Consider the following 17,613-nt stretch of genomic DNA (forward strand, 5'->3'; position numbering starts at 1 on the left):
ACTTTGGGAGGCCAAGGCGGGTGGATTGCCTGAGCTTAGGAGTTCGAGACCAGCCTGAGCAACATGGTGAAACCCAGTCTCTACTAAAATACAAAAAACTAGCTGGCTGTAGTGGTGCACACCTGTAATTCCAGCTACTAGGGAGGCTGAGGCAAGAGAATCACTTGAACCTAGTAGATGGAGGTTGCAGTGAGCCGAGATCATGCTACTACACTCCAGCCTGAGTGACAGAGCAAGACTCTGGGGTGTCTCAAAAAAAAAAAAAATTCTTTCAGCAACGTTTGGTAGTTTTCCTTGTGCAAATCTTTCTTCTCCTTAGTCAAGTTAATTCCTAAGCTTCTTTGTAATACTGTTGTAAATAGTATTATTTTTTAATAATTTCTTTTTCAGATTGTTCATTATTAGTATAGAGACATGCAATGAGTTTGGGTTTATTTACTTGGTACCCTGCTACTTTGCTGAATTCATTTATTTTAACAGGTTTGTGCGTGTGTGGAATCTTCAGGTTTTCTGCATATGAGATCATATCTTCTTCGAACAGAGATAATTTACTTCTTCCTTTTCAATTTGGATGTCTTTTATTTCTTTTTCTTGCCTAGTTGCTCTGGCTAAGACTCAGTACTATGTAAATAGAAGTGGCCAAAGCAGGCATCCTTGCTTTGCTCCCTTTTTTTTTTTTTTTGGAGACAGAGTTTCGCTCTTGTTGCCCAGGCTGAAGTGCAATGGAGCGATCTTGGCTCACTCTAAACTCCACCTCCCGCGTTCATGCCATTCTCCTGCCTCAGCCTCCCAAGTAGCTGGGATTACAGGCATGTGGCACCACACCAGGATAATTTTGTATTTTTAGTAGAGGCAGGGTTTTTCCATGTTGGTCAGGCTGGTCTCGAACTCCCAACCTCAGGTGATCCGCCCGCCTCAGCCTCCCAAAGTGCTGGGATTACAGACGTGAGCCACCGCACCTGGCTGCTTTGTTCCCAATCTTAAAGAAAACATTTCAGTCTTCCAAGGATTGGTTTTGAGCTGAAGCTGCTCTCCTTGGCTTGCAGATGGCTGCCCCCTTGCTGCCTTGTCACATGGTTGGCCCTCTGTCCACTTGTAGCTCTCGATCCTTTGCATGTCCAGATTTCTTCTTATAAGGTCACCAGTCATATTGGACTAGGGCCCACCCTAACGGCCTCATTTTGACTTAATTTCTTCTTTAACGGCTTTGTCTCCTAATACAGTAACATTCTGCAGCTCTGGGGATTGGGACTTCAACATGTGAATTCGAGGGAACAAAATACAGCCCATAACAATGAAGAAATGGATCCATGAAAGGGATGGAAAGGAGGGCTCACATGCAGCTCTGAGGGGAAACGAGGAGGCCATGACTACATTTTCTCCTAAAAATAAATAAATAAATAAATAAATAAACCACAACAGATAAAGTTAAATTCCTCTTCTCCCATCACTCCCCCGCCAGAACCTCCCCAGAGGTGGCTGTGGTCATCTGTTTGGTGCACAGCTGTCCAAACCTGACGCCCTAGGCTGGAGGACTTCATCAGCTCCTATCTGTAAAGTGAAGTGATCTCTAGGCGAATCCATTGGAAGGGTCTGGAGAGTCACGCATACTGATATTTTATTTGCTTATGGGCGGGGGCGTGTTTGTGTCCCACAAGCTTGTTTTCAGACACTTTTCTCTGCATGATCATATGTCCTACAGAACTCTGCACGTCTGGATAGATGCATATTATACATTGTTGATGAGGACTTTTGTCAACAGTCATTTAATTGTTACCACTGTTTCAAAACAGTACCAGGACTATCGTGAATCCCATCTGGGAGCGTTTCTCAGGGTAGATGCCAAGAAGTGAAACTTCTCAGTAGTAGGTGATATACGTGTATTTTAAATTTTGACAGATAATGTTAAATGTGACCCCAAAATGTATGAGTCTATTTCGTTCTATCCTCTCAACATATAATATATATAATATATATATTATATATATTATATACAATATATAGTATATTATATATTATATTATATATTATATAATATATAGTATATTATATATTATATAATATATAGTATATTATATATTATATTATATATTATATAATATATAGTATATTATATATTATATTATATATTAATTATATTATATATAGTATATTATATATTATATTATATATTATATTATATATTATATTATATATTATATTATATATTATATTATATATTATATTATATATTATATTATATATAGTATATTATATATTATATTATATATTATATTATATATAATATAATATATAATATACTATATATAATATATATAACATACTATATATAATATAATATATAATATATAATATACTATATATTATATATATTTTATATATTACGTATTATATTTTATGATATATATGTTATGTATATTATAAATTATAATATATTATGTATTATATATTATACATTTTATATATTATGTATTATATATTATTATATATTATGTATATTATATAATACATATGTATTACATAATATATAATACATAATATATTATGTATTATATATTATATATTATACATTATATATATAATACATAATATATTATATAATACATAATATATTATATATTATACAATACATAATATATAATATATAATATATATTATTTTATATAACATATTATATAATGTAATATATTATATATTATTTTATATAATATATTATATAATGTAATATATTATGTAATATATTACATAATGTAATATATTATGTAATATATTACATTATGTAATATATTATGTAATATATTATGTAATATATAATGCAATATATTATGTAATATATTATGTAATATATAATGTAATGTAATATATTATGTAATATATTATGTAATGTATTATATAATGTAATATATTATGTAATATATAATGTAATATATTATATATTATATAATATATTATATAACATACTATATAATGTAATATATTATGTAATATATTATGTAATGTATTATATAATGTAATATATTATGTAATATATAATGTAATATATTATATATTATATAATATATTATATAACATACTATATAATGTAATATATTATATATTATATAATATACTATATAAAGTAATATATTGTATATTATGTAATATACTATATAATGTAATATATTATATATTATGTAATATACTATATAATGTAATATATTATATATTATATAATATACTATATAATGTAATATATTGTATATTATGTAATATACTATATAATGTAATATATTGTATATTATGTAATATACTATATAATGTAATATATATTATATAATATATAATGTAACATATATATTATATATTATATAATGTAATATATTATATATTATATAATATATTGTATATAATGTAATATATTATATATAATTGAAATTTAAGAATACTTAACCCATCCTGGCTAACATGTGAAACCCCATCTTTACTAAAAATACAAAAAATTAGCCGGGTGTGGTGGCGGGTACCTGTAGTCCCAGCTACTTGGGAGGCTGAGGCAGGAGAATGGCATGAACCCGGGAGGCGGAGCTTGCAGTGAGCCGAGATTGTGCCACTGCACTCCAGCCTGGGCGACAGAGCAAGACTCCATCTCAAAAAAAAAAAAAAAGAATACTTAACCAAAAAAATTGTATGTATTTATGGTGTACAACACGATGTTTTGATATATGTGTACATTGTGGAATGGCTAAATCAAGCTAATTAATATATGCATTACCTCACATATTTTTCTGTGGTGAGAACATTTGAAATCTACTCTCTTAGCAATTTTAAAGAATGCAATACATTATTATAGCTATTGTCACCATGTTGTGCAAAGATCACTCCTGAATTTATTCTTCCCCGCTGAAATTGTGTATACTTTGACTACTATCTCCTCAAAGTAACCACCATTCTACTTTCTGCTTCTATGAGTTCAACTGTCTCGGCTTGCACATGTGAGATCATATGGTATTTGTCGGTCTGTGTCTAGCTTATTTCACTTAGCATGAAGTCCTCCCGCTTCCCGTGGTCTCTGTAACTTGTGCTCCATGCCTGGGATCTCTTTTACGTTACTTTTTCTAACTGGCCATTGCTGGGGCATTGGCCACCTTATGATTTTTTATGGGGTCACCTGTATCGGGCCACCTTGAGCCTTACTTGCATTTGCTCTAAGAGTCTGCCATTGATCCTCTTGGATTATCTGTGTGGACAATCATGTCCCCTGGAATGAAGACTGCTTTGTTCCTTTCTGTCCCTCTTCTTGGCTTGCTGTGCTGGGTCAGCTCCCAAGACAGAATTGAGTGGTTAACGAGCAGGCATGCATGCCCTGTTCCCTACAGCAAAAGAAGAAATGCTTCTAAGGTTTTACCATTCAGTCCCAGGCTTACTCTAGTAAGCACATTTATCTCAACGAGGTTCCCTTCTACTCCTAGTTTGCCAAGAGACTTATCAAGAATGGGTGTGACTTTTATCAGCTTTCAGGGTCTCTCTTGGAGCAGATCGATCACAAACCTTTCTTCTTTTAAACTGATGCCCTAGAAAATTACAGTCATAGACTATTGTTCAACCAGTCCTGGGGCCATTGTTCTGGCAGCCCTAGGGACACCCCAACCCCCTCATATGAGGATTTTTCCTTCTCAGGGAGAAAGGCTGAGAGATCAAATCAGGACCCATGAACTCAGGCAAGTTCCACCACGATCTGTGATCCCCTTCCTAGGAAGGTCAGCTCCCACAGCCTGGGAAGGCTATGGCCCAGACCTGTGCTTTCTACTTTAAAGGCTATAACCAAGAGCCAGAACACCCCGTGCCCACCGGGTCCCACTCTCAGAGCCTGCCTGTGGATTGCAGCCAAACCCATCTGTGTCCACCTGTGGGGCCACATGAGCCGCCAGTTCTGGAGTCCAGGACATTCAGGCTCAGGAGAAATTGCACCTTGAAAGACAGATGACCAGAGATGAGCAGCCTTTTAACTGGCCTCCATCTGTTGGTGTCTCAAAACTTCATCTGTCAGATACCAAAGGAATCAAAGAAAAGCTTCACCTAGAAAAGGGAATAATTCTTATTTCAGAAGTTTCCACCACAGGACTACTGTAATGTTCTATAGAAGTGCCATAATTTTTTTGGGATTTTCGCCTTTGGATGCATCCATGGAATTGACATGCCATTTTCTTTGTGTGTTGCCTGGACTTGGGAGCTTTAAAAAATACAGCCCAGGACCCAAGCCTTGGAAATTCTGATCCAGTTGCCAGGTGATGGACATTGAAATCTGCATTTTTTTTTTTTTTTTTTTTTTGAGACAGCGTCTCTCTCTCTCTCTCTGTTGCTGAGGCTGGAGTGCAGTGGCGCAATCACAGATCACTGCAGCCTTGAACTCTTGGGCTCAAGCATCCTCCTGCCTCAGCCTCCTAAGTATCTGGGGCTACAGGTGCATGCCACCATGCCCAGCTAATTTTAATTTTTTGTAGAGACACAGTCTCCCTATGTTGCCCAGGCTGGTCACAAACTCCTGGCTTTAAGCAGTCTCCCTGCCTCAGCCTCTGAAAACGCTGGGATTCCAGGGGTAAGCCACTGCATCTGGCGAGAAATCTGCATTTTTAAAGAGCTTTTTCAGAAGGTTCATTTATGGTCAGCCAGGTTTGAAAACCACTGACTGAGAAGGTACTGGAAGGTTCTGGCCTCAGCCTCATCATCGTTGAGATCAAAGGGTTCCTGGAAGGTCTCAGAGATGGCATGGTCACCATGCTAATTCTAGCCCAAGTGGAGCAGGAATGTGTGTGTCTGGGTGCACACTGCTGAGTCCAGCTCTCACTGGGAACTCAAGGGGACTCTAAACCTGTGGCTTCCATCCTGAGGGCTCTGGGAACCAGCTTTGCGCATTCATATGCAGTCCAAGCCCCTTATACCCTCCAGTGTTGTTTTTCAAAATGTATACCTGTGCTCATGGTGCCTACGTTAAAAACACCGCTAACCTCAGAGCAGCTTTTTACAAACTTATATCTCCATCGACAGTTACTAGTGTGTACCTACTATTAACATGCGTATTGGGTAGAGGACCAATGTGCAAATTTAAAATATATGTATATTAAACAGAGCTCTTCAAGCATGGACAGGCTGGGAAGTCCTGGGGAGAGGGCCTCCCTGAAGCCAGTGGCTGCCTCTGAGTTAATGAGCAGCTGGGTGGCTGCTGCCCTGACCGCTGGGCAGGCAGTCACCCCACTCCCACCCCACTCGGGTGACAGCTGGCCCGGGGGCAGTCCAGGACTTGAGTCATCCCAGTCTGTGACAGGGACGGCAACGTTAGAGAGGAGGGCCTGGGACAGAGTGAGCCTTTTGACCATGGAACTGCCTGGGGTGAGGGTGAGGGCACCGTGGCTGCCATCCTAGTGAAGCCCCACCCTACCCAATACTTCAGGCTGACTCTTAGATTCTTAGAAGAGTTCTCAGCCTGCCCAACATTGAGTGGAAGGGTTTGGGTGTTAATGGCCTCAAAGGCTTCTGTCAGGCCCACAAAGACACCATGAACAAGCCCTCAATACCTGGCCAACCGCATGGCTGACCCCATGGTCCTTCCCTAGGCGTGGGCAGGGGCTGTGGAGGGTGATCTGGCCAGCGTCTGATTCATAGGTGCAAATCAAAACGGCCACTGAAGCCCACGTGGCTTCCTGCGGGCAGGAAAGGAGATTTCACTCCTGCGCAGCCCAAGGACACAAGAAGCCCTGGCCACATGGCCATCTGGAGAGGAGAGCACACCGGACACCTGAGGCTGTGTGAGGTGAAGGCCAGCAGTGTCCGAATGCTCTCAGATGCCCCTGTGCTCAATAGCACGATCCCCAGTCCCCAGGCGCCCAGCTGGGAAATTCTGCTTGGTCTGTGGTAAATGCCCTTTCTGAGAAGCAACCATGACCTTCTCAAGAATACTTCAGAGGCACTTTTGCTCCTTCTCCACTAACCGACATCCCGTTTTGCTGGAACACATGGGGCAGAGCACACACAGCTTTGTTCCTGCACCCGCCCTCAGAGCTTTGCCACCTGTTTTCAGGCTGCCTCCGCCTCCAAACCCTGTGGAGCCCTCCCTGCCCCGTGCTTTGAAGCAGTTTCTTTGGAAGCTGCTGCACAGGAGTTAACAACAAGCAACAACTCAGGTTGCGTTCTTGTCAACGGAAGGGAGGGCCAGGTGGAACCGCCAAGGGGGCCATTTCTGGCTCTGCTGGAGGCTGTCAGTTTCTGGTGGGAGCCACAGCCTGAGGGCAGCCAGGATGGCTCTGCTGGGAGGGACACCCTGCCCAACCCTGGGAGCAGGTGACGAAGGCTCCTGGAGGCATGGTCACATCCCTGGGTCCCAGAGGCAGGAACAAAGCCCCCAGGGCAGGTGGGTGAAGGCTGCTGGGGGTCGGAGGGGAAGCCTTGCTGCCCAGGAGCTCAGGCCGGGCTGAAAAGGGCAATGCCACAGAACCCCTAGAAGGATCAGGACAGCAGACAGTGTTCCAGACGAGACTGCAGAGGGCCGGGGAGCCAAGCACCAAGGGGACGTCAGGAGGGGCCATGAGGCCTCCTCTGAAGGCCACTGTGGCACCAGCATTTGCGAAGGGCCTGAATGACTCCTCTTTTAATGGACAGGCATCCAAGGGCTTCCGGAGAGCCACAGAAAGCCTGGCATGGAGGTTGCTGCTTGCCTTCTAGGAATGATCTTGGATGTGCTGGTGGCAATTCCCCCTCCCTTTGGTGACCCCCCTCACATCTGCCCCAAGCGACTTCTCCAGGGCCAGCCTTAGGAGGCGGAGAGATCCCGCTCTGGACTGCTGTCCCAGGCCCTGAGGGTGCCATGGGTTACATGTGTGTTTACATGAGTCTATGAGTTGAATCCCCATAAGCCCGGGGGAAGCACCATGTCTGAAGCAGCAGCTGCATTTGTAAGATGAAGATCTGAGCCAGTTTTTCATTATATCTGCAATGTTCATCAAGAAAGGGCCTCCGGGTTTGTGTTTACTGGACATGAATTGAGCTGCTCTCCAGAGATAAGAAAAAAATATTATAGCCCTGCTATGTGGGCACCCCATGGCAGCCCCCGGGGTTAAGGGGCAGCTTTCTTTCCAAGGAATCCCATTGCCAAAGATGAACCTTCAGGTAAGGGCTCAGAGCTGCTTGCTGGGGCAGATACTTCCAGCAGGGTTCCCAGGGATGTGAGTCCATCTCCCCACAGAGGAATCTGTGCTCAGGCGCTCTGCCCAGGGAATATCAAGATCTGCACCCTGGAAGCCTAAGGCTGTAGCCTCAGCCCCAGTTAAGGATCATGCGGTCTGGTCTGTCCCTTTGTTTTACAGATGGGGAAACTGAGGACCCAGAGGAAGCAAGAGCAGCCCCAGGCCACACAACCCTCTTTTTATTATTCATTCACTGACTACACTGCAGAGCTGGACCCATATCTCATTATTTGAATAGTAATTTGTTTTTTCTTCCTGACCCTTGGTCTGTTGGGTCTCTCATTGCGCCATGCATCCAAGAAAGAAGGTTCTGAAGCTTTCCAATGCCACCCAATCCCTGCATCCTACTTTACGCTTGAAAGTAAAGCTCATGGGTTTTTTTCTACTTCAGGTTGTTTAAATAACCACAATCGGTCGGGAGCGGTGGCTCACACCTGTAATCCCAGCACTTTGGGAGGCCGAGGCGGGTGGATCACCTGAGGTCAGGAGTTAGAGACTAGCCTGGCCAACATGGTGAAACCCCGTCTCTACTAAATATACAAAAATTAGCCGGGCGTGGTTGCGGGCCCCTGTAATCCCAACTACTCGGGAGGCTGAGGCTTGAACCCGGGAGGCGGAGGTTGCAGTGAGCCGAGATTGCGCCATTGCACTCCAGCCTGGGGGACAAGAGCGAAAAACCGTCTCAAAAAACAAAAACTGGAAAAAAAAAAAAAACTCCACAATCAGTGCACAGTGCTGAGCCCTCGGCCAGCAGTACCTCCCTCCCTCCCGGAACACCCTTCCTGGCTACCCTCAGGCAGGCCCCGCCCACTAGGTCACCCCTGGCAGAAGGATGCCTCCGGGGTGCAGCTCACCTGGCGGGACCGGCGCCTCAGCACTCTCGTGAAACTCCAGTGCCCAACCCAGTTCGGGCCAGCAGGTGGCATTTGCGGAGCAAACACCGAGTGGTGCTCGCTTACTTGCCCCCTCTAGAAAGCACCTTGTTCAGGCGGTGGCGTCTAGACCCGCACAGAACCCTCCTCAAACCAGCAGCAGCTAAGAGGATGAGACTGCCGGGGACACGGAACAAAGCCTCCTTCCTGCAGCTGAGCGCGCCGCCAGCCCGAGGGTGGGGGCAGGGGACGCTCCCCAGGTCCCAGCAGGCGCCACCAGCGTCCCAAACGCCAGCGCACTCCGCCCGCGCCTCCCAGAGAGCCTGGCGAAACAGGGAGGTTTTCCTGGCCGCTATCCTGGCGGGGCGCCCCAACCTGCAGGGACCCTACCAGGGCTCAACAGCCCGCTGGGCAGAGCTGGGGGGGATCGGAGGGCCCCAGGACTACGGCGGGGCGTCCCACCCACCCTACAGGGGCCTGTGCAGCTGCCGGGGTCCTCTCCCTTCCCCCTCCCCACAAGCCTCCGCAACCACTATGTGTCCCACTATACACAGCACCCTTGACATAACTAACTCCATCTTAGAAAAAGACTGCATTTTACGTATCATAGGACACTTTGCTAACAGGGACCAGATGTTTCGCCTGATCAATAAAGACCGCATCCAGCCAGACAAGGACATAACCAAGCACGCTCCTCCACTCAGTCCTCATCAGAGGACACTGTGGCCGTAAGAGCAGGACTTCAGCAGCCCCAAATGGCCGTCTTAACAGACCCAGTCTTACAGTCACTGGTGATCAGCACCTGACATCTGCTCACATCAAAGACACTTCCTAAAAGTACCGAAGATTGCACCAGCCCACACCAGGAGATTTCTTTTTCTCTGTTACTCTCCTTGGGCTGGTTTGTTAACCTTTTTCCTGCCGCCCTTCTCTTCATGTTAAATGTTACTGTGTGCTGTGGAATGTTTAATCTATAACATCTATATATTGATTAAGTATATATGACTCTGCATGGCTTGTAATACTGACGGGCTTGTGGAGTGGCTTGAGCATGTGTGCTCTGACTTGGGAAGTGAACAGAAAGTACTAAGGAGAACTGCCCCCTGGGGAACTCCATGGCGCTCATGGCTCCTGTGATTGAAATAACATCAATCAAAGTCTGACACTGTGGAAAGACAAAACGTGCGGACCTGGTTATCCTTGAATTTGCACCGTTCACGACAGATGGCTTGGGACCCACATGCACACAAAATCCAGCTTCAGCTCTGAACTAGCCATAAGCTCCCCGAGGCCACAGTCCCTTGGCCCTCTACCCAGTGTGTGCACGCACATGCACACACACACCTCCTACTGTCCCTTATGACCCTACGCAAAAATCCTTTCACTCCTCAGTGCTCCTTGAGCTTTTTTTCAAAGGCCTTGAAACCCTTGCCTCCCCTCAACTCTCTGAGCTGGGATTCCCAGGTAAGGGAACTTGTCCAGCCTCATTGGGGCAGCTTGTCTTAGGAGCTGGGCACTGGAGCCAGCCTGCCTGGGTGTCAACCGTGGCCTCACCTCTTACTAGCTATGTGTTACTTTGAGCAAGTTTTTTAATTTGGGGACCTAAGTGCTCAAGGTTGTTAATTTAAATATGTAAGTGGATTACAACACTGTCAAGCACATGTCAAGTGTTCAATAAATGTCAGCACATAGAAAAAAAAAAACCTTAAAGTCACAGGACACTAACACACACCAAACAATATTCTAGTTAAGAATGAGGAGCTCAATCAACATCAAAGTAACGAGCAAATCTCTGAGGGTCCAGAATCACCGATTTGAGTGCTAAGAAAAAGCCAAGGTGCTTCTCCCTGTCGCAGGCTGCAGAGCTGTGGCAGCCAGTGACAGCACTGTGCAGCATAGACACTCATTGCTTCTGCCTGCACCTAGAGCTCGGCTCTCATTTGCTCGCCTTTCTAAAAATAAATGAGCCTCTGGCCAGCGCAGTTACTCACGCCTGTAATCCCGGCACTTTGGGAGGCTGAGGCAGGAGGATTGCTTCAGCACAGGAGTTCAAGACCAGCCTAGGCAACAAAGTGAGACACTGTATCTACAAAAAGAAAAAAAAGATTAGCTGGGTGTGGTGGCATGTGCCTGTGGCCAGTTACACGGCAGGCTGAAGTACAGGATCACTTGATCCCAGGAAGTCGAGGCTGCAGTGAGCTATTTACACCACTACACTCCAGCCTGGTCAACAGACCGAGACTCTGTCCCTAAAAAAAATTAAAATTTTTTTTAAAAATGAGCCTCTTAGAAGTAGCAGCACTGGGCTATTGAGATGCTGACTCCAACTCACATGCCACAGGTCTAGGAGCTGAGCTGCTGTTTGTCCCCTGCAGCCCATCAGCCACCGATGACACACAGCAGGACGCTTTACTCTCCACCCATGCTACACTGGCTGACAGTGTGGATTTTATGTAACACTCACGCGATGGAGAGCTCATTACTTTCAGAAAGCTAAGATGGTGGTGGAAGGTGCTGGGGGCGGACAGAAGAGTTAAGCAACACGACTGACGTCACACAGCAAGTTGATGAGTTTTCAAGCTGCAGTCCCCAGATCCTGTGTGCGTTTTGCCTCTGCCCCACAACCCTGACTTACACTTTAGGCTAGTGATAAACTGCAGTGTGAATGCATGATCTGCAGCTGAAAGGTGTTTGAAAACCGCTCAGGAGAGGAAGAAAAGCAAATGCGATTCATTCAAGATAGTCTTTGTCATGCAAATCTGGAATCATGTTGCTAGTAGGTATTTAGAGCTTGAAGATCCCACATCTAGCATTTCAAACAGAAGTGATTACCTCTGTAGGACACAAGCATTTTTCTTTTTTTTTTTTTTTTTTTTTTTTTTGAGATGGAGTCTTGCTCTGTAGCCCAGGCTGGAGTGCAGTGGTGCAATCTTGACTCACTGCAACCTCCGACTCCCGGGTTCAAGCGATTCTCCTGCCTCAGTCTCCCGAGTAGCTGGGATCACAGGCATCTGCCACCATGCCTAGCTAATTTTTGTATTTTTAGTAGAGACGGGGTTTCATCATGTTGGCCAGGATGGTCTCGATCTCCTGACCTCGTGATCCGCCCGTCTCGGCCTCCCAAAGTGCTGGGATTACAGGCGTGAGCCACCGTGCCTGGCCCGGACACAAGCATTTCTAACTGCAAACTACTTCACTAAAAGGAGAAATAGATTTCTACTAGAATCATCAATGTCTATATTGCAGCATCCAGCAAACAGGGACTGCTATATTTGGGAAGCTCTTCTTGCCCCCTGGTGGTTGTAAAGATGTTTAGATAAACTGCACACTAAAAAGTGTACTCTTGGCTGGGCGCGGTGGCTCATGCCTGTAATCCCAGCACTTTGGGAGGCCGAGGCGGGCAGATCACGAGGTAAGGAGATCAAGACCATCCTGGCTAACACAGTGAAACCCCATCTCTACTAAAAATACAAAAAATTAGCTGGGCATAGTGGTGGGTCCCTGTAGTCCCAGCTACTCAGGAGGCTGAGGCAGGAGCATGGCATGAACCCGGGAGGCGGAGCTTGCAGTGAGCCGAGATCACGCCATTGCACTCCAGCCTGGGCGACAGAGCAAGACTCTGTCTCAAAAAAAAAAAAAAAAAGTGTACTCTTGGTGAAGTTTTGAGATATATATATATTTACACTGTGAAACCATCACACAACCAATTTGTTGAACATATCTGCCACCTGATCTGCAAAAGCTGCTTCATGCCCCTTTGTAATCCCTCCCTCACACCCATTTTATCCCCTCCCAGCCCCAGGCAACCACTGATCCACTTTCTGTTATTATAGACTAGTTTGCACTTCCTAGAATTCTACAGAAGTGAAATCATACAGCATGTGCTCACTTTTTGGTCTTACTTCTTACACTCAATGCATTTTGAGATCCATCTGTATTGTGTATCAATAGTCCATTTCTTCTTTTTTTTTTTTTTTGAGACGGAGTCTTGCTCTGTTGCCCAGGCTGGAGTGCAGTGGCGCAATCTCGGCTCACTGCAAGCTCTGCCTCCCAGGTTCACGCCATTCTCCTGCCTCAGCCTCCCAAGTAGCTGGGACTACAGGCGCCCACCATCACACCTGGCTAATTTTTTTGTATTTTTTTTTTAGTAGAGAAGGGGTTTCACCAAGCTAGCCAGGATGGTCTCGATCTCCTGACCTCGTGATCCACCCACCTCAGCCTCCCAAAGTGCTGGGTTTACAGGCGTGAGCCACCACGCCAGGCCCAATAGTCCATTTTTATTGATCGTTCATTTATCAAATGTATATCAACAGGTAAATGGCTACACAAATTGTGGTATATCCATACAATGGTTATTACTCAGCAATAAAAATGTAGCCATTTACCTGTTGATATACATTGGTGTTGTTTCCAGTTTTTATTACAAATTAAACTGCTATGGACATTTATATAAAAGTCTTGGTAAGGGCAGATGCTTTTGTTTCTCTTGGATACATACCTAGGAAGGGAACGGTCAGGTTATGTGGCAAGTATATCTTTAACATTTTAAGAAACTGCCCAAGTATTTTCCAAAGTGGCTGTACCATTTTACATTCCCACTAACAATGTACAAGAATTCCAGTTATTTCACCCTATCTTCACCATTTGGCAGAAGGATCTTTAGACATTCTGATGTATGTGGTGGTATCTCTCAGTGGTTTTAATTGCATTTCTCTAATGACTGATAAGCACCTTTTCATGGACTTATTTGCCATATCTGTATCTTCTTTGGTAAAGTGTCCAAATATTTTGCCCATTTTTATTGTTATTTTCTAATTACGAGTTTTGAGATTTATGTATCCTGAATACAAGTCCTTTATTAGATATGTCTGGCAAATATTTTCTTTCATGTGTGACTCACCCAGTCTGTGGAAGACTTTTTCAAACAATCTTTTCAAGAGAAGAAATTCTGAATTTTGATAAAGTTCAATTTATCAACATACAGATTGTGCCTTTGATATTGTAGCTATAGGTCACAAAGACTGCGTCTAGGTTTTTAGCAGTTTTAGTTTTGGGTTGTAAATATAGGTCTGAAACATCACTGGTTAGTTTTTGTATATAGTGTGATATATGGTTCAAAGCTCATATTTTGCATATGGATATCCATCTATTCCACCACTCCTATCTTTCTCCTATTCTCCTATCTTTTCTTCACTGAATTTCCTTTGCAACTTTGTCAAAACTCAACTGACCACATTTGGAGGGTGTATTTCTATATTCTATTTTCTTCCATTGACCTGTGTCTATCTTCACTGGTACAACAAGGTCAATGACTGTAGCTTTAGTCTGTTCAGTTCAAAATGCTAATTTCCCCCTTTTTATTTTTGTTCTTTCTCATGGTTATTTAGGTGTCATTTAGTTTCCAAATATTTGGATTTTCCAGATGCTACTGATTTCTAATGTAAACCCACTGTGATCAGAATATATACTCTGTGTGACTTAAATCCTTTTAAATTTATTGAGACTTGTTTTATGGCCCAGAACATAGTCCATCTTGGTAACTGTCCTGCATGCCCTTGAAAACAGTATGTATTTTGCTGTTGGTGGTAGAGTGTTCTATAAGTCAATGACAGGCCACAGCAGGAGGATTGGTTGAGGCCAGGAGTTCAAAACCAGCGTCGGCAAAAAGGTGAGGCCCCCATCTCTACAAAAAAAATTAAAAACTAAAAATCAGCTGAGTCCAGTGGCACATGCCTACAGTCCCAGCTGCTCAGGAGACTGAGGTGGGAGGATCCCTTGAGTTTCATTGTTCCAGGCTGCAGTGAGTTATGATTGTGTCACTGCACTCCAGCCTCTGCAACAGAGAGAGGCCCCATCTCTTAAAAATGAAAAGAAGAAAAAAGAAGCCAATGAAGTCCAAGCTGGCTGATAATGCTGCTCACATCTTCTATATCCTTACCAATTCTATTTGCGCCAATTACTGAGACAGGGATGTTAAAATCTCTATTAATTGTGGCTCTGTTTTTCACTGTAGTCCAATCAGTTTTTGCTTTATGCATTTGAAGTTCTATTTGTAGGTGTCTGAATGTTTAGGACTGCTATGTTGTCCTGATGAATTATTATTATAAAATGGCCCTCTTTATCCCTAGTAATAGTCCTTGCTCTGAAATCTACATTGTCTAGTATTAACATATCCTTCAGCTTTCTATGAACTTACATTAGCGTGGTTTATTTTTCCACCCTTTTACTTTCAACCTATCAGTCTTCATATCTAAAGTGGATTTCTTATAGGCAACATATAGTTGGGTCTTGCTTTTTAAAAATGAAATCTGGTAATTTCTACTGTTTAATTGACATGTTTAGACTTCTGGTTTCTGGTCTGGTGTATAAGGAGCCTGGAGGCCAACACTCCATACTAATAAGTAAAAACTTAAATAAACTGAAAAATCAAAACCTCTTCTTAGATTTACCAAAGAATTGAGTTCACAGGGCGAACTGGTGTCTCCAGAAGTTGAGAAATTGGCTAGACTCAAAGAATCACAACTTACCAGAGCAGAAACCCACTGGCAGAACCATTCCAGGAAGAAGTTCAGGGTAGGGAAACCTAAACTGTAACTGATGAATTGCTAGACGCTCAGTGTGGCCAAATTTGAAAGGTGAAAACTCCAGAGGGACCCAGTCATGGTGGGGAACATTTCTACGAGTTTTACCTCCAGGAACTTACCATGTCCCCACAGTGAACACCTACCAGGCTCCTCCTGCTTCTGGCAAGGAAACGGGGAAAGTAACCATTTTGAAATATGACAGAATGCGTTCTCAAAAAGTCTTGCCCTTATGAGAAACTGTGTTATCAGAGCCTATCTGACCTGAGAGAAGGGAAATACTCAACTCTTTTATCCTGTTCTAAGTGGGTAAAAACCAAGGAGTACTTGTAAAGATTATGGCCCAAGGCCACAGATTCACTAAAAGACTAAGACCTAATCACAGGACTAGAGAAGCTGCTTCTATTCCTCACCTTAACTCGCCAGATCACTAAAGGCCTATTTAAAGGAGTTCCCTTTACCCAGTACATCATGTTTGTCCAACAACAAATTACAAGGCATACTAAACGACCAAAAACAGTCTAAAGACACAGAGCAAGCATCAGAACCAGACTCTGATATGGCAGGGATGTTGGACTCATCAGACTAGGAATTAAAACAACTACAATTAATATGCTAAGGCTCTAATGGAAAAAGGGGACAACCTGCAAAAACAGGCAGGTAACGTAAGCAGAGAGATGAAAATTCCAAGAAAGAGTAAAAAACATGCTAGAGACTGTAAAAAGTGCTATAAGCAGAAATGAAGAATGCCTTTGATGGACTCCTCAGTAGACTGGATACAGCTGAGGAAAGAATCTCTGAGCTTGAGGACACGTCAGTAGAAACTTCCAAAACTGAAAACCCAAGAGAAAAAAGACTAAACAACAACAACAACAAAACTGGAACAGAATATCTAAAAACTGTGGGACAACAAAAAGTGTAACATACACCTAATGGGAATATCAGAAAGAGGAAAGAGAAAAAGGAACAGAAAAACTATTTGAAGCAATAATGACTCAGAATTCCCCCAAATTAACATCAGATATCAAACCACAGATCCAGGAAAACACACACACACACACACAAAGGTGCCAAAAAAGTACACCTACACGTCATTTTCACCCTACAGAAAATCAAAAATTAAGAAAAAACCTTGAAAGCTTTCTCTGCTCGCATGTGTCATGGTGGCATCAGGCACAGCCTCAATGTGCAAAACAATGCCTGCGAGTTCATGGACCTGAATGTGCCATGGAAATACTCTGCCAGCAACTGTGGCATTGGTGCCAAGGACCTCACGTCCATCCAGATAAAGTGGCCAAAGTTGACAAGGTTGCAGACAGGTTTAATGGCCAGTTTAAAACCTATGCTATTGGCCAGGTGCAGTGGCTCACTCCTGTAATACCAGCACTTTGGGAGGCCAAGGTGGGCGGATCACTTGTCAGGAGTTCAAAACCAGCCTGGCCAACATGGTGAAACCCCGTCTGTACTAAAAATACAAAAATTAGCTGGGCGTGGTGGTGCACGCCTGTAATCCTAGCTACCGGGGAGGCTGAGGCATGAGAATCGCTTGAACCCAAGGAGGCGGAGGTTGCAGTAGGCCAAGATTGCGCCACTGCACTCCACTTCAGCCTCGGCAACAGAGCAAGAGTCCATCTCAAAAAAACAAAAACAAAAACAAAACCTATGCTATCTGCAAGGCCGTTTGTACAACGAATGAGTCAGATTACTCGATTCTTTGAATGGCCAAGGCGACAGCATTGTTTCAAAGAACTTCTGACTAGAGAGCATCATGAATGTGCAGTATTTCTCATAAAGTTTTTAAAAAATCTTGAAAGCTAGAGGAAAAAACATCCTACCTATAGAGAGCAAAAATAGGATTATATCCAACTTCTCCCCAAAAACCATGCAAGCAAGAGTGGAGTGAAATATTTAAAGTAGTGAGAGAGAAAAAAACACCCCACCACC

At 43.4% G+C, this 17,613-nt stretch overlaps 1 long non-coding RNA gene across 1 annotated transcript; it reads right to left on the bottom strand.

Moving 5' to 3' along the window:
- Positions 1-1,304: 1,304 nt before the first annotated feature.
- Positions 1,305-9,306, bottom strand: LOC129531866 (uncharacterized). Its single transcript, XR_008677306.2, has 3 exons — positions 9,071-9,306; positions 4,174-4,349; positions 1,305-1,382 (listed from the first exon to the last, which is right to left on the bottom strand). It is a non-coding gene; the product is annotated as an uncharacterized lncRNA (long non-coding RNA).
- Positions 9,307-17,613: the final 8,307 nt, after the last annotated feature.

The sequence above is a fragment of the Gorilla gorilla genome, chromosome 12, assembly GCF_029281585.2.
Source record: "Gorilla gorilla gorilla isolate KB3781 chromosome 12, NHGRI_mGorGor1-v2.1_pri, whole genome shotgun sequence".
In the NCBI taxonomy this organism is placed as follows: domain Eukaryota; kingdom Metazoa; phylum Chordata; class Mammalia; order Primates; family Hominidae; genus Gorilla; species Gorilla gorilla.